The sequence below is a fragment of the Ornithorhynchus anatinus genome, chromosome 2 (assembly GCF_004115215.2).
Source record: "Ornithorhynchus anatinus isolate Pmale09 chromosome 2, mOrnAna1.pri.v4, whole genome shotgun sequence".
Taxonomy (NCBI): Eukaryota; Metazoa; Chordata; class Mammalia; order Monotremata; family Ornithorhynchidae; genus Ornithorhynchus; species Ornithorhynchus anatinus.
This window is the reverse complement of record NC_041729.1, coordinates 43,516,939-43,544,593: the sequence shown is the minus strand read 5'-3', so window position 1 is coordinate 43,544,593 and position 27,655 is coordinate 43,516,939.

Below are 27,655 nucleotides of genomic sequence, written 5' to 3'. Positions count from 1 at the left end.
ATTTATTGAATACTACTATGTGCAGACTACTAAACTAAACAATTGGGGCAGTTTAATAGACTTAGAAGATATGACCCCTTCCCCGCAAGGAGATTACAATCTAGTGGGGGAGACGGACTGTAAACTCTAGACTGTAAATTCATCCTCTAGATTGCAAGCTAACTGTGGGCAGGGAATGTGTCTACCCAACACAGTTTAATTGTCCTCTGCCTAACGCTTAGTACAGTGTTCTGCATTCAGTAAGCACTCAATAAATATGATTGACTGACAGACACATAATAATTACAGAAGGGAATTATCTCAAAAAGACAGGAGCCCAACACGCCCTTTTAGTCTAAATGATTTGTTGACTTATGGAGTCTTTCGAGGTCATGGACCCTTCTGGCCCTGGGCTCCCTGGTCATCCCATTTTCTTCAGAGAGAGCAGGTTGTACCCCCCGGGTTGGATCGAAACAGCTGCTTTCCCTTGGATCGCTTGCACATTTTCCACTGCCTGATGTCAGGGACTCATAAAAAAACAACAAAACAGCCTCATTGTTAGCAAGTGGCGTGTTCAAAATGAGATCGAATTCCAGATTTTTGCAGGCAAAAACCAAACTCATCAAACCTTGGCTTCCTTCCAAATGGCGATGCATTCTCTGCATTGCTGATGAGGGTCGCCATATGCTGCAGCAACAGGGCTAGCCTCATCCTCCCATCGGTTACATTTCCTTTTTATCTTCAAAGAACAGTTTCTTAATCACCGGGATTTTCTTTGGTCTCAGAAAATCTCTAAATGAAAACACATGAAAATATTAATAATTATGGTAGGTGCTAAGGCACCGAACTAAGCACTGGGATAGATACAGGAGAAGCAGGTCAGACTCACTGAAAACAATCGTGCTGCGTGTTTCTTGAATGATGGGCTCCTTCACTATTACTCCATGGGGGTTCTGGCCATGGCAAACCATTCCAGATGAAGGAAACTTAAGAGAGCACTGCACACAGAAAACACTCAATAAATGCCACCGATTGAAAAGCAAGATGAAAAGTTAATTTCAATAGGAATGGGATTTGGGTTGGAAAGGTAACTTCCTTTGGACCTTAATCTCACACTGGCAGGAGAAATCAGGAAAAATAGAAAGCAACTAAGATGAATAAAGGGGGAATTTTGCATGACATATAATTTGTTTTGAGGGAGATTTAGATGAAGAGCTTATCCTTTCCAGACTGAGGATTTATAGCCCCCTCAATTTGATCTCTTTCCCCCCCTTAAACCAACCTCCCCTACTCATGCACACACCTCAAAAGAGTTTTAAAAGCATGTGAAGGAAAAAAAAGACTTCCACAGCTAGTTTAGTTTCCAATCAGGGACATGATGAGAGACATTTTCTTTTCTGTTGTACCCTGGGCTTCCCGCATCATGGCTCCACTCTAGAAACAGTTGCATGACTTTGAAACCGTGAACCTGGAAGTCATTAGTAAAGAAGCCTGGTTGAGAGAGCAGAGTCCTGGGTGTCAGAGAACCTGGGTTCTAGTCCCGGCTCCGCCACGTATCTACTGTGTGACCTTGGGCGAATCACTTAACTTCTCTGTGCTTCAGTTTCCTCATCTACAAAATGAGGAATCAATGCCTGTTCTCCCTTAGACTGTGAACCACTTGTAGGATAGGAACTGTGTCTGGCTTGATTATTGTATCTATATTAGTGCTTAGTACAATGCCTGGTACATAGCAAGTGCTTAACAAACACCACAGCTACGATCAATAATAGCAGTAGGTTCCTTTTTATTAGTAAAGGGCTCTGTCATCCTGTTTATCATCAGAAAACAAAGTTCCCCAAGTTTTTCTGCTATTTTGTTCCCCCTCTAGACTGTGAGCTCCTTGTGGGCAGGGAACATGTCTACCAGCTCTGTTGAACAGTATTGAAAACTTAGCACAGGGCTCTGTACACAGTAAGCACTCAATAGGTATCACTGAACATTGATGATCAGAATGTCTGTACGTTAATGTGTTCGGGAAATGTACCGAAGGAGGGGAAGCTACAAAATTTAAAGAGTGGAAGGAAACTCCTAGATTTTAAAAAAATGTGTAGATGGTCAGAGGTTGGTATTGGAAAGATATTCATTCATTCAGTAGTATTTATTGAGCACTTACTTTGTGCAGATCACTGTATTAACCTCTTGGAATGTACAGTTCCGGCAACAGATAGAGACAATCCCTGCCCAGTGACGGGCTCACAGTCTAATCGGGGGAGACAGATGGCAGAGTAAAACAGAAAGAAACAAAAACAAGACAACAATATCACGATAAATAGAATCAAGGGGATGTACCCCTCATTAACAAAATGAATAGGGTAATAAAAAATATATACAAATGAGCACAGTGCTGAGGGGAGGGGAAGGAGAGGAGGAGGAGCAGAGGCAAAGGGGGTTTAGCTGAGGGGAGGTGAAGTGGGAGGAACAGAGGGCGGAGGGGAAGCAGAGGGAGCGGAGGAAAAAAGGGGTAACTCAATCTGGGAAGGCCTCTTGGAGGAGGTGAGGATGGCTTTTTGCTTAGCTTAATGTGATATGATCTTTCCTCATTATAAAAGAAAAATGTAAATTTAATAATGACAACTTAGTATTCACTGCCTGCACCATAAACAGGATTGGGACATTTTGATCTCATTATCATCATCATCATCATCATCATCAATGATATTTATTGAGTGTTTACCATGTACACAGCATCGAATTAAGTGCTTGGGAGAGTGCAGTACAACAGAGTTGGTAGACACGTTCCCTGCCTGCAAGGAGCTTACAGTCTAAGGAGGAGACAGACACTAATATGAATAAATAATTTATAATAATTTATAGATATGTACATATCTTCACAGCACATCCATAGGCTGGGGGGAGAATATCAAATGCCCAAATGTCACCGACCCAAGTGCATAGGTGAAGCAGAAGGAAGTGGGGGTTAGGATTAAAGGGGCTTAATTTGGGGAAGGCTTCTTGGAGAAGGTGTGATCAATAAGGCTGTTAGAACTTTCTTGGTAAGAATGGCAGTGAGCATTTCTTATAATTCACAAATAGAAAAGTAATGTTGATGATTGGACTAACAAGCTGTCAGGTGGGAATTGACTCACATCTACTAACTCTGTCATGTTGAACTTTCCCAAACACTTAGTACATTGCTCTGCAAATAATAAGTACTTAATAAATACAATTAGTGATAAGGCTCTTTGTTTAGCACTTACTATGTGCCAGTTACATTTCTAAATCCTGGGGTAGATACACGATAACCGGGTTGGACACAGTTCCTGTCCCATATGGGGCTCACAATCTTAATCCCCATTTTGCAGATGAGGAAACTGAGGCACAGAGATGTTAAGTGACTTGCCCAAGGTCATAGAGCAGACAGTTGGCAGTGTCAGATCTAGAACTAAGGTCCGTCTGACTCAGAGGCCCATGCTCTATTCACTAGGCCATGCTACTTCTCTTGATTGATGAATTACTCAAAAATCTGGTTGGGCTGACTCAGTTTTAAGAGTCTGGGAAGGAGCGAGACCCCTCAGCCATCCTATTGTAGGATGAGAAGCCAGACCATAATGTCACCTCTGCCCTGTGACCCTCGTGACAGCATAAGAGCATTTTAAGATGTCAAGAAAGCAAAGGGGGCGGTGTGACAAAGTGCAGAAGCAATGGAGCCCCAGGTATCCAGAAAGATAGGCATTTTTTTGGTCTTTCAGTTTGGACCACAAGAGAGAGAAATCTATTTTAAAATCATTCTGAGCACACACAAGGAGAAAATTCATTAACGCACAGAAATGAGGAAACAGCCAGCAGGACGTTAACTAATGCTTCCCAAAATGGTTTCCTCTCCCATAGTGGGAGCAGTTGAGAATACGCACAGCCTTGAGCCTTTGACGACAGCCTATAATCACGCAGCTCTGACAAAACAGATTCCACTGCCGTCTAGAACAGTGCTGGAACAGTTGCATATGATGACAAATCTCCTAGTCCACGGAGAACCAAATAATGTTTCAGGGATTGAGAAACTGGCTGTAGTTAGTTTTGGCCACTGCACTGATTCTTTGTCTGGGTTACTTAACATCCAAGTTCTACTCAGTCTATGCTGGGGGTAGGGTGAGGTGGCTTCTGGCTGCAGAAATCTGGTCTGCTGTGCATGGAATGACGAGTTAATCTTTTTTTTTTTCCTTCTGACTTTGAATGATTTCCCGAATTGGGTTTCTCCAGCTCAGTCTTTCCTTGCTACTCTCCCAAGCATTGAAGCAGCATGGCATAGTGGACAGAGCACGGGCCTGGGGGTCAGAAGTTCATGGGCTCTAAATCCCAGGTCCGCCACTTGTCCGCTGTGTGACCTTGGGCAAATCACTTCACTTCTTTGGGCCTCAGTTGCCTCATCAGTAAAATGGGGATTGAGTCTGTGAGCCCCACATGGGACTGGGACTGTGCCCAATCTGATTTGCTTTTAACCACCCCAACATTTAGTATACTGCCTGGCACATAGTAAGCGCTCAACAAATACCATCATTATTCTTATTATTACTATTAATATTTGCTCTGCACATAGTAAGTGCTCAATAAATAGGATTGTTCGATTGATTGATAAGGATTCAATTCATTCAATCAATCATATTTATTGAGCACTTACTGTATGCAGAGCACTGTACTAAGCGCTTGGAGTGTACAATTGGCAGCCTAGAAAGAGGCCATCAAGCAGTTCAGCCTAGTGGATAGAGAACAGGCCCAGGAATCAGAAGGACCTGAGTGGTAATCCCAGTTCTGCCACTTGTCTGCTGTGTTGGGCAAGTCACTTCACTTCTCTGTGCCTCAGTTACCTCATCTGTAAAATAGAGATTAAGACTTTGAGCCCCATGTGGGACAGGGGCTGTGTCCAACTTAATTTGCTTGTTTCTACCCCAGCACTTAGTACAGTGCCTGGCACATAGTAAGGGCTTAGCAAATACCATAATTATTAAATCAACCCATGGGCTGATCTTCCCCTGGGCTCATCCATGAAGGAACATTTTTCCTAAGATTTAGAGCCTGGGAAACCAAAGCACAGAGTGCCTTAGGGAAGTTATACGGAGCCAGTGAAGAAGTCCCTATCGCGGCCAGCCTTGGCTATCCTCCCGCAACCTATTCCCGTGCTTCTGCTAAATTCCAAAGGCCGCACCCTGCTCTCTGGCATCAGCCAGTCACACGGCGATGCATAAGAGAAAGCATTCTCCCTGATGACATGGGCTAAAGGCGTATTTGGAGAGAAAGTAGGGCCCCGCATTTGTAAGGCAACATAACTAAGACTCTATAAGCCTTACCGATGGAAAGCTGCAGAGCAGGCCAAGAATGACCAGACTGGATGCAGGGAAACAAAACAAAAGATGCAAGTCTCGTGCCAAGTTTTCCCTAGTGATTCAGCCGAGGAAAACAATATGTTGAACACAAAGGGCAGGAGAGTCCATGATGAACACCTGGCAAACACACCATGCAGATTTGATTCCTTCCCTTGGCTTAGGCAGAGAGATGGGGGCAGGTGATCTGGGTGCCTTTAATAAGGCCTGACATTTTCTTCATTCTTCTCTGTAATAACCCCACAGCACACTTCTCCTTGAGCCAACTCTAAGCTGGGACATGTCTCCCATTTGAAGATATGAACTCCAAGATCAGCCTTGGGCCCAGTGAAGTGTAAAAGACTGCTTAGATGTAGGGCCTGACTACATGCTATTCAGAGCAGCTTATGTCAGGAAATAATTGAAAGGTTCACAGGACCATAACCAGAGTCAGAGAACAATACCAGAGCAGGAAGATAACCAAAGTGTCATAAACAATATCTATCCTGCAACATGGAACTGCAGTTAGGTTGAAATCATTCACTGGATAGAAAATTAATGCCTCCAGAGTTCCATAGGTGCTAACTTTATGTTTTTTAAGTGTTTCTTTTTTGGGGGGGGAGGGGCATGGAGAGTGTAAAAAATATAACTGTAGTATTTATTCAGGGCTTGTTCCGTGACAAACATTGTCCTAAATGCTTCCATAGACACAAAGGTGATCAGGTCGGGCACAGTTGCTGTACCAGGTGGGGCTCACAATCTAAGCAAGAGGGAGAATGTGTATTGAATATCCATTTTCCAGATGAGAACACTAAAGTCCAGATAAATGAATGACTTGGCTACAGTCAAAGAGCAGGCAAGTGGCAGAGATGGAACTAGAATCCCAGTCTTCTGACTCTCAGGCCAATAATCTTTTCCCAAGGTCACACCGCTTCTCTAAAAATGGTTCAGAGATCCTGGGGTAAGCAGGACAGTGTAGTGGAAAGAGCACAGGCCTGGGAGTCAGAGGCCCTGATTACTAATCCAAGTTCTGCCACTCACCTGCAGTGGAACTTTAGACAAGTCACTTAACTTCTCTGTGCCTCAGTTTCCTCAAGTGTAAAATGGGGATTAAATACCTTGTCTCCCTTTTACTTAGACTATAAGCCCCATGCGGGACAGAGACTGTGTGAGACAAAATTAACCTGCACCTACACCCCTGCTTAGAACAGTGATTGACACATAGTAAGTAGTTAAAAATACCATTAAAAGAACCCCAACAAAATAGAGATGAGGATTGGGAGAGGACAGTCTTCAAATATCCAGTAGGCCAGAGAGCCACTCTGCTGGGTGTTCTCAGCCTCCATTTGACACTCTCAAGTCTTTTCTGAAACCCTAGCTGAACAAATCTAGGTATCCAGCTGAAACAGCCTCCCATCACCCCTGTGGAGTTGGCACCCCTGCAAAGTGCAAGATGAGAGCCAAAGCAGTGGAACTTTTGGATCAAGCTGGCCTAACCAGTAAGAGAGGTTCAGGATTAGGGAGGGTCCTATTGACCTAGAATAAATCTCCAAGATTCATTGCGCTTATGTAGAGGAAGTTGCTTGGTGATGCCTCCTTAAATTCTGTTTGAGTTTAGTGTGTCAGCAGGTGAAAGTGGCACGCACATCGACAAAGAGTGGAATGTAAGGGATGAGACCGATGCTTCCTGCTTCGAGAAGCATTGAGACTTAATGGATAGAACATGAGCCTGGGAGTCAGAAGGTCATGGGTTCTAATCCCTGCTCTGCCACATGAGTGCTATGTGACCTTGAGCAAGACACTTCACTTCTCTGAGATTCAGTTCAAACTTCAACAAGGTAGTTAACTTAGCTCCAGTTAAGTAATGCAAAAGATGAACACGGTGCAAAATTCTTACCAATTCCTTTCCATGAAGGACTTCTGGGGAAACCTATCAACCAACATTTTCAGCATTCAAATGTCTGTTCTGTAGAGAAGCAGCGTGGCTCAGTGGAAAGAGCACGGACTTTGGAGTCAGAGGTCATGGGTTCGAACCCTGGCTCTGCCACTTGTCAGCTGTGTGACTTTGGGCAAGTCACTTAACTTCTCGGTGCCTCAGTTACCTCATCTGTAAAATGGGGATTAAGACTGTGAGCCCCACTTGGGACAACCTGATTCCCCTGTGTCTACCCCAGCGCTTAGAACAGTGCTCGGCACATAGTAAGCGCTTAACAAATACCAACATTCACTTACCTCATCTGTAAAATGGGGATTAAGAGGATTAAGAGTGAGAGTCCTAAGTGGGATGGGGACTGTGTCCAACCTGACTAACCTGTATCTACCCCGTCGCTTTTGCTTGCTGAGTCACTCCAGAAAATTAGCTGTGTGTGATGCCTCATTGCTGAAAACCTATTAGTCTTTCTGCTGCTCCTGTTTAAATGGTTGTCAGAGTCTATCACAGATTAGATATATAACTGCTAACTATATATATTACATAGTATATTAATATATATTATATATTAATATGGTATTCGTTTAGTGTTTAATATGCATCAGGTACTATATTAAGCACTGGGGTAGATAAAAGCTTAATCAGGTTGGACACAGTCCACGTTCCATTCGAGGTTCACAATCTTAATCCCTATTTTACATATGATATAACTGAGGCAGAGAGAAGTAAAGTGACTTACCCAAGGTCCCACAGCAGACATGTGGAAGAGCTGGGATGAGAACCCAGGTCCTCTGATTCCCAGGCCCAAAGTCTTTCCACTAGGCAACACTGCTTTTCAATATTCATATTCATAATATTCATGAAATCCTATTACCTCACAAATTTTTTCAGATCAGTGTAGATATTATTGTCTATACATAAAACACCTTTTTCCCCACAGCAGTTTCTTACACTAGGTATCAAAGAGATTATTTTTGTCTTTTCATCTTCCTAAACTTGACATGGGGCAGTGGAGTGGAATGACCCAGTCTGGGCTAACTGTCGAGTTCCGGTTTCCAACTCTGTTCAGGGCCAGGCAGAGGTATTTTGGCATCCTGGGAAAATCTTTGAAAAATTGCCCCCATCCAGTTAGTCAACACACATACAAAATTATTCATGTTTAATTAAAAAAAGGATTGCACATGCAAATTTGAATCCAGATTTATAGCACGTATTCTGTATGATTTGCAAAATCCTCACCTAATTTCAATATAAACAGGAACAAATGAGATTAGATATTTAGTTATTCTTGATCAGCGAAGTGCCCTTCAGGAAATGGTACCCTGGGCTGCTGTCCCATTGGCTCATAGCCTGGATTGGCAGTCCTGCCCCCATTCCTGGCTCACTGGATTACCTTGGGCAAGCCATTTATCCTCTCTAGGACTGTAAAATGAGGATGGACATCCCAGCTTGGCCCTGACATATAGGGAAGTGGTGACAATGAATGAGGAGGTAGATGCTAAATGACTTTTGAAATAAAATACTGCATGAATACTAAGTAGTCTTATGCCCATTTTAGAATGTCTGTTTATCAAACTATCTTCTTGTGCCTTCAGTCCTTACCTCGGGTGTGGGCACCCAGACTTCGATGCCTTTCTTGGACCAAGTTTTAGATAATGTTTGAACAAGAAATGTTAAACACCATGACCCAAATAGACCTCTTTTCTTTATGTTTTAATGGCCTGCTTAAATTGTTTACAAGAGACTTAGATGTTTGTCTGATTGTCTCTCTATTCTCTTATGGTTTCCCGCAGGAGACAGCATAACCCATCTACCTAGTTTCCCTTGCCTCTGGGAGCAGGTTTAGTCTGCTTCCAGGCATACACTCCCCAAAATGCATGGTTTTCTCAGTGTCTGATTTACATTACATTTTCAAGAGTTGGAACTGGGAAATGATAGGTGGGGAGGAGGGCATTTTGTATCATTCCATTCAGGGCCAGTGCTGGTGTCTGAACCCACAAAATGAAGCTCTTATTTCTCAATGATCGGTCAGCTGATGGATGGAGACAGAAACATATGTGACTGTGGGTGCTCGTTCCCTGAATCTGCTATTTCAAAATGTGACAGGCGAGGGAAGGAAATCAGCTGAAGGGGGTTTCCTTAAGGACTCCTCATCGGTTCTTAATGCAAAGTTCATTTAGAAGGGTCAGATCTCTCTTCTCAGTCTTAAGTCTGTTCACACCAATCATGGGCACCATCCATAACCCCACCGAAAAATATCTCTTAGGAGAAGCAGCATTGCCTAGTGGATAGAGCATGGTACTGGGAGTCAGAAGGAACCTGGTTCTAATTCTGACTCTGCCACTTGTCTGCTGTGTGACCTTGAGGAAGTCACTTCACTTCCTTATGACTCAGTTATCTCAGTTATTATTATTATTATTTTTACAATCATCATCATTATTATTATTAACTCTCATCATTTGGAAGCAAAATTCACCATTAAGCCAAACAGAGAAGATGGAGAGTCTCATTTCCCAATCTTTGCAAAATTCTGCACAAGTTTCTTTTCTTCTTTAAAAGGAGAAATCACTTTAATGCCATCTTGGCCCATTCAATGCATAACCACATAAGAAATCATGCAGTTTAACATCTTCTCCTAACCCAGTTAAGAAAGGATATTCCTGTCCCTCATGACATCTCTATGCATGTTCCAAAATACTAACGTATTTCTAGATTTTTGCTTACACTGTGAAATCATGACCAAGAGCAAGATTAGGTGACATTTAAATTTAACCTCAGAGTTGTTCTACATCTCCAGTGAGAAATTAGAGTTTAATTGCCACGGAAGAGATTCAGGTTAACTGTAAGGGAGGACTTGCTAATGTTGAGTGGTTAGGCACTGAAGCAGTGCCTAGGGGACATTGTGAAATCTCTTTTAGAGCAAGTTAGAAAACCATGTGTCCCAGGAAGGTTGAAGCATACACGCTTGAAGGTAGAGGCACTGACCGGATGACCTCTAAACTACCTCTTTCCAGCTGAATGTTTCTAAGATTCCAAATGTCTCCTCTGTAATGATTGTATTTGCCTTTGGCTGCCATGTTATTATGCCCAGTCACCATTCAGATGATCATTTCAGAGGCACGTCCCGGGGAAATGCCAAGAATTTTGTTTGTTAATGTTGTGATTGCTGTTGAGGGTTGCCACAATAGGTAAATACTTCACATACTGCTTGATGCTCCCAGGACTTTGAAGAAAGTTGAAGTTGAAGTGTTCAGGACTAAGGAGATAGGGACTGCAGTGGTGTAGTAAACTAGGACAGAGTAGTGAAAGTACTTCCAACTTCCCTGGACCTTGTATTTCCCCAGAGATGAATGAAAACCTAAAAGGGGTAGATTTAAACTGTCGGCAAATGGTTTCAACTTTGCAAACTGAAATCCCTCGATGTCTGACCTTGTTAGAGACTTTAAAAAGTCTGGTCTCTGACTGCTTCAAATGTGCGAAAGAGACGAACCGATGAATTTGTCTGAGGGCAATGATTGGCTAAGGTCAGGTTCATCTCTGTCCTCTGTCCTGCTCAGAAATAAGAGCATCAGCTTCTGGGGACAGGCAATGTTGAAAAATGTAAACTATATTCTCACCCTGCTTTCCTTTGGCAGGGTTCTGTTGGTAATATTTAGACTCGCAGAAGACGTTCCTGAACATATCTCCATTTAACACCAAATGTGTTGCTTTCTAGTCTCAGAATGCACATTGGTTTTTACCCCATATTTGTACTTAGGTAAACAAAATTGCCGACTATGGGCTAGGCTAGGGAAAACTACGCTCAAATTCTTCAGATTTTTTTTAAAATTTGTCAGTGTTTTTGTTTCTTGGGAAAGGAAGACTCTATTTGTATATAAATGAAAATACTGATTTATTTATTTATTTATCTGTCTTGGCCCAATTAACTCTAACAACTGTACACATCTTTGCATTTGTGTTGCTTGGTATAGCACCCAGGAGGTCAGGGTGGTTCTCATAGTTTGATCAGACTTAACATGCTGATTAATAGGAGCCCCTGTTAGCAAAAGTGCAATATATCAGTATAATTGTTTTCCTTATTTTGAAATATAATAGTTAAGCAGAAAACGTTTGAAGGATGCAAAACCTGTGAATTTCCTTCCAGACTAAATACAAACCTTCCCCACTAACATTACTAGTTTGTTAGGGGAAAGCAGGCAGCAGATAGTAGGACTTTTGGGAAAACCCAGTGGAATCTGTCACTCAACCTAATTCCAGGTATGTGGAGATCTTAATCTCATTCCGAGATAGAGAGGATGATGATGATGATGATAACCATGATTAATATATCTGCTAACTACTGCCTGCTGAGCACTACTAAACACTGGTCTAGACACAAAATAATCAGTGAGGATACAATCACTGTCCCTTATGAGGCTCACAGAGAGAGAAGGGGTATTGCATTTTCAATTTGCAAATGAGAAAACAGTCCCAGAGAACTTTAGTGACTTGCCCGTGCTCACCCAGCCAGCAAGTGACAGAGGTAGGTGTAGAGCGCGGGTCCTCTGACTCCCAGGTTCGTACTTCTTCCATTAGGCCGTGCTGCTTCAAGAAGCTCTTGATGATGATGATAGTGGAGAGGCCAATGCCATACACGGACATTGTAAATCAGGCGATCTCTGGTATCTGCAGTCGTTAAATGCCTACTCTGTGACACCATCATCCTCCCTGTCTTGCAAGCCCATAACCTTGGTGTTGTCATCCACTCATCTCTCATTTCACCCACGTATTCAGTCTGTCACCAAGTCCTTCACAGTCTGCCCTTTCCTCTCCAACCTGCTGATCCAACCACTTTATCCTTGACTACTACATCTGCCTCCTCACTGGCCTCCAGGCCTCCTGTCTCTCCCCACTCCAATCCATACTTCACTCTGCTGCATGAATCGTCTCTCAATAAAAATCTTTAGTCCGTGCCTCCCTACTCCTCAAGAACTTCCAATGGCTGCCCACCTGCCTCAGTATTAAACAGAAATTTCTCACCATAGGCTTTGAAGCCCTCATTCAGCTCGCCCCATCCTACCTCACTTCACTAATCCCTTACTACAGCCCAGTGTGCACACTTCACTCCTCTGGTACCAGCTTACGCACCGTGCCCTGATCTCATCTATCTCACTGCCAGCTTCTTTCCCACATCCTTCCCCTAGCCTGGACCTCTCTCCCCTTCTACATAGGCCAGAACATGACTCTCTCCACCTTCAAAGCACAATTAAGGTCACACCTTCTTATTGAGGCCATCCTTGATTAAACCCTCTTTTCCCCAGATCACTCTCCTTTCTGTGTCACCTGGGCACTTAGATCTATGACCTTTGCACGTTTGATATTTCCCCCACCCCTAATCTCACGGCTCTTTTGAACATGTCTTTAAATTGTTTATTAAAAGTTATTTATTCATAAGTCTTTCTAGACTGCAAGCTCACTATGGGCAGAGAACTTTTCCGCTTAATTCTGTTGTACTCTCACCAGGGCATAGAACAGTGTTCTGCGCAGAGCAAGTGCTCAGTATCAGTGATTTCTTGTTAGATTAATTCTACACTAGGCCGTTTGAATAGTACATTAAAAGTAGAAGCGAGTCTCTTCTGGAAGAGCTTACAATTGAATGGAGGAGACAGGGAGACAGATTATAAAAAGAGTAGGAACAAGAGGATACACGGAGACAATTGGGCACAACAAAATGAAGTGAGTGAATATATGAATGAATGAACGAAGAAAATTCAATATCTCCCCATTGAGATCAAATGACCAGGGAGAGAAGGTATATTCAGAAAAAGCCTCTTGCAGGAGGTAGCTTTTTAAGAGGGCTGGAAGGAGAGGAGGGACATAAGAGGACAGATATGAGGAAGGAGGGACTTCCGAACAGGAGGAAGCATATCTCAGGAGGTGTGAAATAAGAATGCCTTAGAGCAAGGCCAGTCCTTAGGTGAGCCTTAGTGTTTCTTCTTACCTAAATTGGATTATATATATCCACTGCTTCAGTATTAGGTAGTAAACTGTGATATCTAGATTTTGAGTGCCCTGTGGGCAGGGACTGTGTCTCTTAACGCTGTTATATTGTACTCTCTCAGGCACTTAGTAAGTTTTCTCCAACTGGGCAATGCATTCTTTAATGGTATTTGTTAGACACTGTTCTGAATTCTGGTATAGCTACAAGTTAATCAAATCGGACACAGTCCCTAACCCAAATGGGGCTCACAGTCCAAGTAGGAGGGAGAATAGGTATTTAATCACCATTTTACAGTTCAGGAAACTGAGACACAGAAAAGTTAAATGACTTGCCCAAGGTCACACAGCAGGCAATTGGCAGAGATGGAATTAAAACTCAGATCTTCTGACTCCCGGGACCTCTGACTGCATTGGGTCATGCTGCTTCCCTATCAATAAATATGATTGATTGGCCAGTAGATTCAGAACCGTTGTCATAGATCAGGACAGTGTCTTGTTCTCCTTATAACAATCCCCTCAACACCCAATACAGTGTTGTCCTTCCCTGGCATAGGGATGATCATCTCAGAGCAAGAATTGAAAGTTAAGAGAAGAGACCAGGTAGGTAAGTAGGAGTCAGCTAATGTAGAGTCTTAAAGCTGCCTTAGTGCTTTTTGTTTTCTTTGAGAAGATGTGTAATCACTGGAGACTTTGGGCTAGTGGAGTGAAACTTCATAATGGGATAGCACTGACCTAAATGTTCAGAAGATTTTCTGGAAGTGTATGCCCAGAGATTGCCCTTGAAAGATATCTTATCTGTAAAGCTATAATATTGTCTCATTACCAACTCTGTGTTTTACTCACAGTAAAGTTACTTTTAAGACTCTTTGTCAAGAAAGAGTACTTCATTTGCAAATGGTATATTAATAATGATAATGGCGATATTTGTTCAGTGCTTACTATGTGTCAAACACTGTTTTTAGTGCTGGGATAAATACAAGCTAATTAGGTTGGACACAGTCCTTGTCTCACATGAGGCTCACAGTCTTAATCCCCATTTTTCAGATGAGGAAACTGAGGCACAGGGAAGTAAGTGACTTGCCCAAGGTCACAGACCAGTCAAGTGGCAGATCCGGGATCAGAACCCCGGTCCTTCTAACTCCCAGTCCCGTGCTCTACCCACCAGATCATGCTGCTTCATACTGAACCATGTTGGTTCAGAATCTCTGACTCCAACACAGAAAATCATAAAGGCAAATTTGGCATCTCCTGTTCCCTGTAGAAATACCCAAGAGCCTAGCACAGTTCATTCATTCAGTTCATATTTATTGAGTGCTTACTGTGTGCAGAGCACTGTACTAAGTGCTTGGAAAGTACAATTCAGCAACAGAGAGACAATCCCTGCCCACACCAAAAGGAAATTCAGTGGCACCCGCTTAATCCCATCTTCCCATCCTCAGTTCCCAGGACTCCCTTGATTTAGAGACCCCTGAGGCTGAAATTAGAAGAGATAGCAGGAGAAACATTATATATTTTTTTCATGCCATTCCTCTGTTTCATTTAGGCAGAAAGGGGAATGAAATGAATGTTCCTTCAGTGACAACTGCCAGTGGAGATGACAGATTTGCAGGGCTTCTGGGGAACACATATATAACAATTGAAAAAGAGGACAAGCCTTTAAGGAAAGGAAAGATAGCTATCCTTCGGAAGCAGAGGAGGAAGACAATTCTTCACAGTGGCCTGAGGTGGTCTTGATGATCTTTCGGCATCCATTTAGTTCCCCAAAACTAGGATGCTTTGTTGATTTTTCAGGCAATAGTGCAGTCCACCTACCCTGATTTTTCTGATTCTAGCAATGAAACAAAACCTGGATAAATTTCCTGAGTATTCCTGACTGAAGCACTTTTGGCTTTTAGAATAACAAAAAGATATAAATCATGTGCAGATAGGCATCATCCTTTCATAAGAGTGGCTCTCTAGAATCATGGTTGCATAAAAAAAGCTCGATAAGCAGAATGGAGAAACATGGACAGGGATGGAAAGGCATTAATTCTGCTGAAAGCGGGTAGATTTTAAGTGGAGCCTCTGATACTCTCCTGAACCAGTTAAGTGACCGCTATGTAGCTCCCAAGCACACCCTAGTTTCTAACTAAGTCATGGGATTTCCCCTTTCAACAGGGAGGTGACTCAGCTTCAGGCCCACTGGAGTCTTTCAAGGAGCTAGTAGTAACTTGAACTGGAGATAGTGCTTTTGTCTGTTTGCATCCACTTTAAGAGAAATTCACTAATGTAGTTTTCAAAATTTCCCCAAAAGAAACAAAATGACAACAAGAATGGCAAGTTATGACTACGAAATGAAAAAGTAGGTTGGCCACATTGACGCACAGAAAAATTGGCACAGTTAAGTACTGGAAAGGGGATAGGAGTGGTGGTGGAAGGGGCTGCCCTTTTGAAAATCCCCTAATCCTCTTTTTACTCTCCCCTGATGGGGATTTCACTGATGCTATTCTCCTCCTCCCGCTCATCCTCTCTTCTTCTGCTCCCAGCTCCCACTGACCAGCTTCCTCTTCACAGCATAAGAAGGAAGAGAGACCATATTAGGGGCCTTTCTAAAAAAGTGAATGGGTGGAGGCTTAAAAAAGATCATGGGAGGAGGCAACCTAAACCCAGGGACATTTTGGCCTTCCCCCAAGTTTTTCTAGGGATATTCATTTTGCCTGTTCTTGCAGTAAGTAGCAACATGGTCTAAGTGGAAAGAGCAAGGGCCTGGTCATCAGACAATTTGGGTTCTAATCCCAGCTCTGCCAATTGCTTACTATGCGACCTTGGGCAAATCACTTAATGTCTCTGTGCCTCAGTTTCCTTAACTGTAAAATGGGGCTTCAGTATCTGTTCTCCCTCCTACTTAGACTGTGAGCCCCATGTAGGCCAGGAATTGTGTCCAACCTAAATAACTTGTACCTACCCCAGAGCTTACAGTAGTGTTTGACACATAGTAAGTCCTTAACAAATACCATAAAAAATAATATCCTTAGTTAACCTTGACCAACACTAATATAGGTAACCATTTTCTAAATCCCAACATAAAAGGTGAGTTCCTGGCCACTGCACTCTCCCCCAGGGCAACATACGCTATTCCAACTGTGAGTTCTCTGACCCTAATAACATGGCTGGTGCTTGGGACATTATGAAGATGGACCTAAGGGATAGACCTTCCCAAAATGGCTGCTGTGCATGAACCACATCAGACAGGGCAGGGCAGGGCAGGGCAGGGCAGCCAGGGTGTGACCTGTAGTTTCCAGTGACCAACTCCACCCCACTCCCTCTGATGTTACATATGTGCCGTGGCCATGTTGTTTTTCCATCTGTAAAGCTGAGGGCAACTGATGAAAATCGAGGTTGGCCATGTTATGCTGCTACATTGGAGCTCAATTCCTCCTCAGCTGCTGCCCTGAGCTGGCCCTGGTCTGCCAACACCACCCCTTCCCCCGTCCTCCCAGCTACCCTCAGCCCAGCCGGTGAGGCAATCTGCACCAAACAGCCGACTGTCAGCCAGTGCGCTCCACTGATCGATCGATCAATTGACTGATTGGGTGAAGACCACTGGGAATCAGGGTATGTGGGTTCTAGTCTGTTTGTTCTGCACAAAATAAGCCCTCAGTAAATACCAGTGATTGATTGAGTCTTGTTTCAGACCCTGCCTGTAGTTCACTTAACATGGGTGAAATGTATCCATGTTCTTCTCCATCTGCTGAAATCCCCCCTACTGTAAACCGGTCCGGGGCTCAATCTCTTGAGATTTTATCGTTCTGGAATATTCCTCCTCTGATGAACTCCCACAACTTGGCAACCAATCAATCAGTGATATTTATAGAGCACTTACTGAGTTCATAGCACTGTACTAAGTTCTGGGAAGAGTTCAGTACCACAGAGTTGGTAGATGCGATCCCTGTTCACAAGAGACTTGCACTCTGTAGAAAAAACTAAAATTCTACAGGATGGCAAGTGGAGCATCTCAGAATTCACACTTGTCCTCCAAGGGAGCACAGCTTTGTAGTGGTGAAATCTAATGGGACATTTTCACTGAAAATAGAAGCGTTTCAATCCTGAACTGAAAATGCCACAACATTCTCTTGTCATTTCTGACCAAGGATGAAGAAGGGTTTTTAATGTGTTGCCAGTCAGTGGAGGAGTAGAACATATAGGATGATAGTTGTCAATTGAGTGGCAGTATTTTTTTTATATGTAATTGGCTCAGGATATTGGGCACTAAATACTGCATTTGGAATTCTGCTGAGCTATTGCAATCTCAAGAGGAATCCCATCTTATTTCAAATGATCTTCTTTCAAATGCTAACTCGGTGATGAGTGTTTGCACCTACATAATCCAGGATGAATGAAAATAATATCCTCATGGCCAAGTTATAAGCTTCTCTTGATGTTGTAGGTGGTCCAAGGGATGTAGCTGACTCTTAGGCAGGGAACGTCTCTGTTACATTATACTCTTGCAACTACTTAGTACAGTTTGCTGTGCACAGTATGCACTTAATAAATACCACTGATTATTTGATTGATAAATTCAGATTGAAGGGTAGACCAGCTGAAAGACTTCTCTGTGGGCTCCTGTGTTTGAAAATGTGGTGTTGGAAGAACTCTTCAATCAGCAGAGGATAAGAGAGACTGACAGCAGTAGCAGAGACGTCCCAGTTTTAGTGAGGGTGGAACTCTGGATCCAAGACTGATGGGGTCTCAACATGAATTTCTCCTTATTTCCTTGTCACCAATCCCCTCTATGCAGAGCCCCTTGAGATCCAGAGATGTGCCAAATTCCCACCCATGTACTTTCATGGTGCTTAATACAATGCTTTGCACCCTGTAAATGTTTAATAAATATCATCGATACTACTAGTACTTGGTAGTTGGGAATGATATGGGAGAAATGCAGTTCAGAGTGATTTGTTTTTTATATCTGAAAATGTCATACTGCGTGAGGAGGCTAGCACAAACACAGAAGCCAGGCTCAGACCTCCTTTCAGAATATGAAGAAGAAGTGCAATATCCAGCTGGGAAAACAATGTGGCCCAGTAGATAGGAAAAGGGTCTGGAAGTCAGAAAGACCTAGGTTCTAATCCTGGCTCTGCCACTTGTCTGTTGTGTGACCTTAAGTAAGTCACTTCACTTCTCTGTGCTTCAGTTACCTCATCTTTAAGTGGGGATTAAGGCTGTGAGTCCCATGGACTGTCTCCAAACTTATGAGCTTCGATCGACCCCAGCGCTTAGTAAAGTCTCTGGAACATACTGAATGCTTAACAAATAACATTTAAAAAAAACGGAGAGGAGAAGGAATTTATGTCAACAGCCTTGGGATTTTCTGGGGGGGCATCATTCACATTTACTCTGTTCTGAGAGCAAGTTTCTTTCTTTAGCGGGCCTGTGGGAGTGCCCTGTGGGCATTGGATGAGGTTTACCCCTCTTTAATGATCCTCTTTATAAACAAAACTTCCCATTGAGTTTTTCCAAGGTCGTCTTGGGTGTGTCCACCTTTTTCCGCTTGGATTCCTCCCTGGCTCTCCAACTGTTGGACCAGCTGTTGGGAGTGGAATAGCAGTTTTTGTGGGTTTATTTCTTTTCGCAAAACCCACAACTTATTTCCCAGTTAAGTACGCTGAAGGATCACAATTATAAACATCCAGAGCTCCCCAGACCCTCATTTGCTACAGTTCGGTTAATCATCTCCTCCTGAATGCTTTTGTTAAAAACTTTCCATCTTAGAGTTCGTGCTAATTAAATTGACTGAGTTTTCTCACTATAATTCACTGAGCTTCACAGAAGCAAAACCATACAGGGAGCTAAGGTTTTGTTAAAAAAAGAAAGCCAACAAGGGAATAGGTTAGAAAGGAGAAGAGAGGGCTTTGAAGAGGAAAATATCAGGACGTAGTGATAATATGTTGTCCTGATTTGCTTTCAGAATGAATTCTGTAAATGGGTTTTGTGGTATTTCCCTCCGTTTCCTTGGCTCTGAGGCACTGCTTCCTTAAAGTCCTACAACTTTTAAGGACATCTATCCCCTGAAATTCTATATCCCTGGAGTGAGTTATATCCTTCTGTGGTTATGTTTTCTTTTCTCTTTGTTTACCTTGAAAGCCAATATATTCTTAAATGGGTTTTGCTTCTTAATATTACCAAATGCAAGAAGACTATCAGTTTTCTGTCATCTGGGAATATTCCTCAGTTCAATGACTTTTCATAAGAAACCGAAAAAAGAGCACTGTATTTCTTATTTGTAGGCCTTTTGACATGAAAGCATATTTTGCAATAAACCTACTCCATAAATGTTCCTGATAAGTATGGTCTCTGCAATGCAATTCAATCTATTTGAGGAGATTGTCACTTAACCTGTCTTTGCCTCAGTTTCCTCATCTCTAAAATGGGGATAAAATACCCATTCTTTTTTCACATTATACTGTGAGCACCATATGGGACAGGGACTGTGTCTGATCTGCTTAGAACTTCACATGTGATTAGCACTTAACAAAGGCCACAATTATATTTTGACTAATTGATCCTATTTATTTCACTTCGACAAAAAAAATTTGGTATATGGAATTTGTAATTTCCAACATGTAGAAATACTCTCAATCCAGTATGCCCTAAAATGTTAATAATGATAAAAAAGCTATTTATTAAGCATTTACTATTTGCCAAGCACTGTACTAAGCCCTGGGATATGTACAAGCAAACCTGACTGGACACAGTCTCTGTCTCATGTGGGGCTCACAGTCTAAACCCCCATTTTAGAGATGATGTAATAATAATAATAATAATGTTGGTATTTGTTAAGGGCTTACTATGTTCAGAGCACTGTTCTAAGCGCTGGGGGAGATACAGGGTAATCAGGTAGTCCTGCTTGGGGCTCACAGTCTTAATCCCCATTTTACAGATGAGGTAACTGAGGCACTGAGAAGTCAAGTGACTTGCCCAAAGTCACAGAGCTGACAGGTGGCAGAGTCAGGAATTAGAACCCATGACCTTTGACTCCTAAGCCTGTGGTCTTTCCACTGAGCCACGCTGCTATGGTATTTGTTAAGCACTTACTATATATAGTAAGTATATAGTAAGTATATATAGTGCTAGGCACTATACTAAGTACTGGGGGGGATACAAGGAAATTGGGTTGGACACATCCCTTGTGCTACATGGGTCTCACAGTCTCAATCCCCAGTTTACAGATGAGGTAACTGAGGCACAGAGATGTTAAGTGACTTACCCAGGGTCACACAGAAGACAAGTGGAAGAGCTGAGATTAGAACCCATGATCTCTGTCTCCTAGGCCCATGCTCTATCCACTATTCATTCATGCATTCAATAGTATTTATTGAGCGCTTACTATGTGCAGAGCACTGTACTAAGCGCTTGGAATGTACAATTCAGCAACAGATAGAGACAATCCCTGCCCAATGACGGGCTCACAATCTAAACAGGGGAGACAGAGAGGAAAGGAAAACAGAACAAAACAAGAAAACATCATCAAGATAAATAGAATCAAGGAGATATACACCTCATTAACAAAATAAATAGGTTAATTAATAATATATACAAATGAGCACAGTGCCGATGGGAGGGGAAGGGGAAGAGCAGATGGTAGGAGGGGAGGAGGGGAGGGTAGGGGGAGCAGAGGGAAAGGGGGTGGGAAGGCGTCCTGGAAGAGGCGAGCTCTCAATAGGGCTTTGAAGAGGGGAAGAGAGTTAGTTTGGCGGAGGTGAGGAGGGAGGGCATTCCAGGACAGCAGTAGGATGTGGGCCAGGGGTCGATGGTGAGATAGGAGTGAATGGGGGACAGTGAGGAGGTGAGTGGCAGAGGAGCGGAGCGTGTGGAATGGGCAGTAGAAAGAGAGAAGGGAGGTGAGGTAGGAGGGGGCAAGGTGATGGAGAGCTTTGAAGGCAAGAGTGAGGAGTTTTTGTTTCGTGCGGAGGTTGACAGGCAACCATTGGAGGTTTTTAAGAAGGGGAGTGACATGCCCAGAGCATTTCTGTAGGAAGTTGACTATGCCATGCTTCTTCTTTGCTGCTTATGTTGCACTAAGCACTTGGGAGAGCACAGTACAACAGAGTTGGCAGGGAATGTGTCTATTATCATCTAGAGGGGGAGATAGACATAAAAATAATTTTTAATGTGCTTAGGACAATGAAGTAAAATTGGTAAACTCGAGAAGCTTTCAGTCTAGTGGGATTTTACATAGTGGGAGTGTCAGGTGGGATCCTGGACAAATTTGATTTGCCATTCTTAATAGGAGTTACTGGAAAAGTAAAGGGTGGGATTTCCACCCCAGATCAGCTAGAGCAAGGGGCAAATGTGTTTGCCACTTGCCTGTGGAAAGTGAAATACCAAGAAGAAAATCAACTTGTTTGGGGTGAATATCCATTATGGCAGTTCCAAGGACTGAAATCAGAGCCAAATATAATCTACAATATTTTCCCTGCCTAATCTTGCCTTTCTAGCATAAATATACCTGTTCCCTACTCCACCACACGAAGAGCAAACTGCATTTTGACAGACCAATTCGGCAATCAAGAAATTCTTGAAGATCTCAGCCCTATTTCCAAGGATTGTGCTAGAAAATAAGCAGTAGCATAAACAGCAGTCTTTCAGTTCTGTCTTTAATGTATTCATTCTCCTTGGGGAGAACCACATATTTGTTGACACCTTCGGTGAAAGGAAAAAAAATCTATTTTCTCCAAATTGAAACTTTCACTGCAAAATATGCACTATACATCCACATCAACTGTCAAAGCAGAATTGCATATATTATAAAAGATTTAAAAGACAACAGCGCTTTGTAAAAATGTTAATTTTCCTAGGAGTCACGACCCTTTTTGGCAGTTGTTAGGAAAGCTTGGCAAGTTAAACTGAGAAAAATGTGCTGTAGCTTTGGAGGGAAGAATGAACAGTGAAACATCAGAAAATGACTAAGAAATGAGTGGAAAGCATGTAGTAATTATACAGTGCTCTGTAAATAAATGCTGAATACTAACCATAATTCAGAATTTGGTGAGTTGGGCCATATTTTTTGGTGACAAATGTGGAAAGGGAAAATAATGTTCCTTTGCAAAATAATTAATTTTAGGAAGACCCATTTTACTCCCCAAAATATACTTTTCCTCCATGAAACACCGAGAATAATGGCTACTTCACATAGAGAAGCAGCGTGGCTCAGTGGAAAGAGCACGGGCTTTGGAGTCAGAGGTCATGGGTTCAAATTCCGGCTCGGCCACTTGTCAGCTGTGTGACTTTGGGCAAGTCACTTAACTTCTCGGTGCCTCAGTTACCTCATCTGTAAATGGGGATTAAGACTGTGAGCCCCACTTGGGACAACCCGATTCCCCTGTGTCTACCCCAGCACTTAGAACAGTGCTCGGCACATAGTAAGCGTTTAACAAATACCAACATTATTATTATTATTATTAACAAGAGCTTCAACAAACACAGCGGTAATACAAAAATAGCCAACTAACATTGAATCTAATCAGAATGGGGCTTCTAAGTGATATATTTTCCCATTAAGTATTTTATTTGGCATCACAGTGGCCGGCAGTGTTAGCTCCAAATAAGTCATTCTGCATTTAATGGACACTCAGTAACAATTGCTATCTGAAGTGTTGGGATCTGCATCAGATTGAAAAAAAATAAAATGATCTGTTGGGACAGGGAGGAAGCATCCACTACTGAACAACTGTGGGGATCCAGCCTGGCCCAGAGGGAAAAGCACAAACTTGGGAGTCAGAGGACCTGGATTCTAATCCCGGATCTGCCATTTGCCTGTTGCGTGACCTTGGATGAATTGCATAGCTTCTCTGTACCTTAGTTTCCTCATCTGTAAAATGAGGATCCTTTTTTTCCCTTCTACATAGACTGTGAGCCCCATGTGGGTCAGAGACTGCGTCTGATCTGATTATCTTGTATTTACCCTGGTGCCTATTTGCACTTAATAAATCCTTAACAAATACCACAATTATTATTAGAAGCCCCAGTTAAAGTGCAGGTTGGTAGCTAGTCTTTTCTTATTCAATACATTCATCTCCCTAACTCTAAGATGGACCTTGCAAAAATGGAAGAATATCAGTGATGCACGATCAATGAAGTGATCAATCAATCATATTTATTTAGCCCTTATGGTGTTTAGAGCACTATACAGAAACATTGGTAGACATGTTTCTTGGACGGAAGGCACTTACAACCCATTGATTGATCCATTTGACTCTGCTAAGTGTGTTTTGGTTGCCCAACACCATATTAAGTGTCTGTGAAAGGAGAATAGAAGTGACGCATTCAATCTCCACCCTCAAAATGCTTCCAATCTAATTGGAAAAATAGACCCAAGTTAATTTATCGGTAGATGGAAAAAGAAAGGAAAGATGGAAAAGTGAGAAATAAAATAAATATTTGAATTATAAACTATGTAAATCATTATGTGCAAAAGTGTTCTGTGGTGTCTGTGTTGAGGCGGGAGTTTGGAGGATATGACCTGGTAAACTCCTCTGGTCCTCTCTACTATAAGCTTGCTGTGGGCAGGGAATATGTATGTTTACTGTTATAATAATAATAATGTTGGTATTTGTTAAGCGCTTACTATATGCCAAGCACTGTTCTAAGCCCTGGGATAGATACAAAGGTAATCAGGTTGTCCCACATAGGGCTCACAGTCTTAATCCCCATTTTACAGATGAGGTAACTGTGGCAGAGAAGTTAAGTGACTTGCCCAAGTTCACTCAGTTGTCAAGTGGCAAAGTCAGGCTTAGAACCTGTGACCTCTGACTCCCAAGCCTGTGCTCTTTTCACTGAGCCACATGTACTTTGCCAAGCGCTTAGTACCGTGCCCTGCACACTGTAAGTGCTCAATAAATTCGATTGAATGAATGAAGAAGAAAATGAATTGGGGAATGTCTCTTGAAAGAGGTGAGATTTGAAGATGGAAGTATTAGAAAATAGGACTCAAAGAGTTTGGTTTTTTTTTTTTCCCCAAAAGTATTCAGCTGTAAGTCCTTTAATGCTGCCCTTGGTTTTGGAAGATGTTGGTAGTGAGAAACAGAGCCTAAAAACTAGTGCAAGTGGTGCTGAAAATGGCAATGAATGAGCTTCCTTCCTTTCTGCATATTTGGCGCAAAAAGCCATTCACTGGTTTTGCTATTTGCTACTGCAGCACAAGAGCAGAGTTTACCAGGATGGGGGCCATAGGCAGGGAGTTTGGGGCTGGTGAGACAGAGTTTTTGGATCAACTCTTCATTCAATCCCTTCCCCATTTGGGGTGAAGTGTGTGTATTCAAATAAGACTGCTCAGAAATCCAGGGGTCAATGTTGCTTTATCAGCAGTACAACTGCCGATACCCAGAATTGCCTCCTTGCACGGGGATTTTGTTTCTCACTGAGAAGAAAAGCAGCATGGTCTAATTGAAAGAGCAGAGGCCTGGGAGTCAGAAGATGGGGGTTCTAATCCTGTCTCCACCATTTGCTTGCTGTATTACCTTTGGTAAATCACTTAACTTCTCTGTGCCTCAGGTACCTCATAGAAAAATGGGGATTAAGACTGTGAGCCCCATGTGGGACAGGGACTTTATCCAACCCAATTTACTTGTATTTCACCCCAGGGCTTAGTACAGTGCCTGACACATAGTAAGTACTTGACAAGTACCAAAATAATAATTCTTATTTTCATGCTGTTATTAAATGTGACTCTCATCTGCCATGGATAATGTTATTTTTTTTCCTAAGGATTTGCAGAAGAAACGTAACTACATACACTATTAAGTGGGTTTGCTCAACTAAGGACAAAATGAGGCGCTGGAAGTTTTGGAGGGTGGTAATGAGGAGAGGAAAGGAGGAAAGATAATAAAAGTAGATATCAAAACTGGAAAATCCTGGGGACACCTCCACTAGGCTGCTCCCAGGGTCACCCCCAATTTACATAATTGCCCTGGCAATAAGTAGCATAGCCTTGCCCCCTCAAACCAAGCACCGAAGAGTTCCTTTCAAACTCCTCCATCATCTCACTGACTACTTTCTTCCTAATGAAATATTCCTTTTGGCAGCAAATATTTCCAAAGGGAAGTAAATGTTTCAATTGCAGTGTGTAAAACACTTACTTGCTTTTGGATTATTAGACAGACAAAGATTCCTTTATTTTCCACCCAATACTTTCAAATGTTCCAGTGGGAATATTTATACAGATGCCAGAGTGAATTTTCCCATGGGGAGTTTCATGAGAAAAACTGGCACTGGAAATATTTTCTCCCAACAGTAGAAGAGGGCAAAAAAAGAACCATGATCTAATAAAGACTCCCGCTGTGTACAATATACATTACACCTGTTTAATATAAATTATAAATGCCATCTTTCATAATTACAGGTGGGTGGACCATTTGGCTAAGGATGTTTGCTCATTTGCTCTTACAGAGCCATGTTATTTAGGAAAGATGCTTCATTTGGTGGGAGCACCCAGACTTGATTAGTGGACATTTCTGCTAATATAGTGGACATTGAAGAGCTACATGGCCTAGTGAAAAGAGTGCAGGCATGGAAATAGCGAGACTTGTTCTAACCCCAGCTCTGCTCCCTGCCTGCTGTGTGACCTTGGGCAAACCATTCAAATTCTCTGTGCCTCAGTTTCCTTTGGGGATTCAATTCTATCTCCTACTTAGACTGTGATCCCCAAGTGGGACAGGGACTGAGTTCAACCTGATTATCTTTTATCTACCCCAGTGCTTAGTACATTGCTTGGCACATGGTAAGTGCTCGACAAATACCACGATAATTCTGAATAAATGACCACGTGGTGCACTTAAACTTCTCCCCCTTACTAAAATTGCTGATGCTTTATTTTTTGTTCTTTTTTGTTTAAATTATGTCCATATTGGGCTATGTGTTGTGCAGAAGACTAGCCTCCACTTTTCTGTAGCTCATCTGTAGAAGAGACTTGATTTGACGTGCCTGTTAATGCCTCTCTTCATCCTTTTCATAAGAAACATGGTCAGCCCAAACAGTAAGCAACTGAGATGATTGCCTTGGGGTGTAGCATCAAGTGTGGAGGAGTGATAGATAGCAGGGATCTGGGGGCTGAGTTATGGTAATTGTGGATTAGACTGTCTGGTCCTAGAAGTCAGGGATTGTGTTTGCCAGCTCTGTTGCACTGTACTCTCCAAAGCCCTCAGTACAGTGTTCTGCATATAGGAAGAGCTCAATAAATAATACTGATTGATTCAAAATCTCAAAACATCCACTTGTCAGAAGAGGCATCTGTGTGAATGGTGATCTGGGGCAGAAACGCAGTGCCTCTGAACTGGTGGTCGGGGGTAGAAGGCTTGAGGGCTCCCCCCGGAGAAATGCTCTAGATGTTGGGATTCAAACAGGCTTTGGTACGACATCATCTAAAAGGGGAGGGGGCGGTAGTTTTTTCATCCCTTAGGATGGTCATATGTCTGAAACCGATCCTGAGAGGAAACGCCTCCTAGGAGCAGGTTGTACTCAGAACTGTCTCCACTTCCCAATTTCTAACTCCCTTTTTCACCCACTTCAATTTGGTTTCCTCTCCCTTCACTCTACCAAGACACAATCTCCAAAATCAAAAGTGACCTCCTCTTTGCCAGCTCTAATAGTCTTGACTCCATCCTCACCTTCCTTGACCTTCAACACTGTGGACCATTCCCTCCTTCTGGCAGCACTAACTAGTCTTATCTTCTCCTACCCAGTTCTCTCTTAGTTTTCTCCTTCTTCTCAGACTCGTCTTTCTCAATCCCTTTCTCTGGCTCCTCTTCCATCTCTCACCCTTAAGGCTCTGTTCTTGGTCCCCTATTCTTCTCATTTTATATTCCCTCCCTTGGCAATCTCATCAACTCCCTTGTGTTCAGCTACTTCCTGTATGTGGACATCTCCCAGATTTTTCCTGCAAGGCATAACCTCTTCCACCATCTGCAGTCTCACATTTTCTCTTGCCTGCAAAACTTGTTCACCCTGATGATTCAATATACTGTAAACTGAACTCCACATCTTCCTTTCTCAATTCTCTCTTCCATCTGGATTTCTCATCACAGTTGAAAACACCACCATCTTCCCTATTTTGAGCTTGCCTGCAAGCTTAGCATTAGTCTTGATTCCATGCTCTCTTTCAATTCTATCAACCATATGTGGCTAATGCCTGGCAGTTTTTCCTCCTCAAAGTTTCCTGGATCCTCTCATTCCTTTACATCCAAATGGCTAACATCCTGATCCAAGCTTGACTATCAGTCAATAAATCAGTCAATCCTTCAGTGAATAATATTTACTGCTTATTGTGTGCAGAGCACTGTATTAAGTGCTTGATAGGGTACAATGAATCTAGTGGACGTGATCTCTTTTCTCAAAGAATTTATAATCTGCTAGGGGAGATAGACACTAAAACAGGAGGAAGTAATAATAATAATAG